This window comes from Hemiscyllium ocellatum, unplaced genomic scaffold (genome assembly GCF_020745735.1).
Source record: "Hemiscyllium ocellatum isolate sHemOce1 unplaced genomic scaffold, sHemOce1.pat.X.cur. scaffold_2826_pat_ctg1, whole genome shotgun sequence".
Taxonomy (NCBI): Eukaryota; Metazoa; Chordata; class Chondrichthyes; order Orectolobiformes; family Hemiscylliidae; genus Hemiscyllium; species Hemiscyllium ocellatum.
Genome location: NW_026868220.1, coordinates 4,773 through 5,000, shown reverse-complemented (window position 1 = coordinate 5,000; position 228 = coordinate 4,773).

The window sequence follows — 228 nt, the reverse complement described above, 5'->3', positions numbered from 1 at the left end:
GAGGGAAGCCAACCCTCCGTGTGTCAAGAGACCGTCCCCGCCCCGGCCTCCGACTGATTCTTAGAACGGACGGAAAGAGTCAGGCAAGCCTGTTAAGACTTCCGCGAACTCTCCGGCTTGCACTGAGACGCGAGGTCGATGTGCTCAGCACCACGGGGCCCCTTTCGCCTGCAGGTCCCGAGCCGCCAACATGTTCTAAGTATCGTGTTCTCCAAACCTGGGTGACGG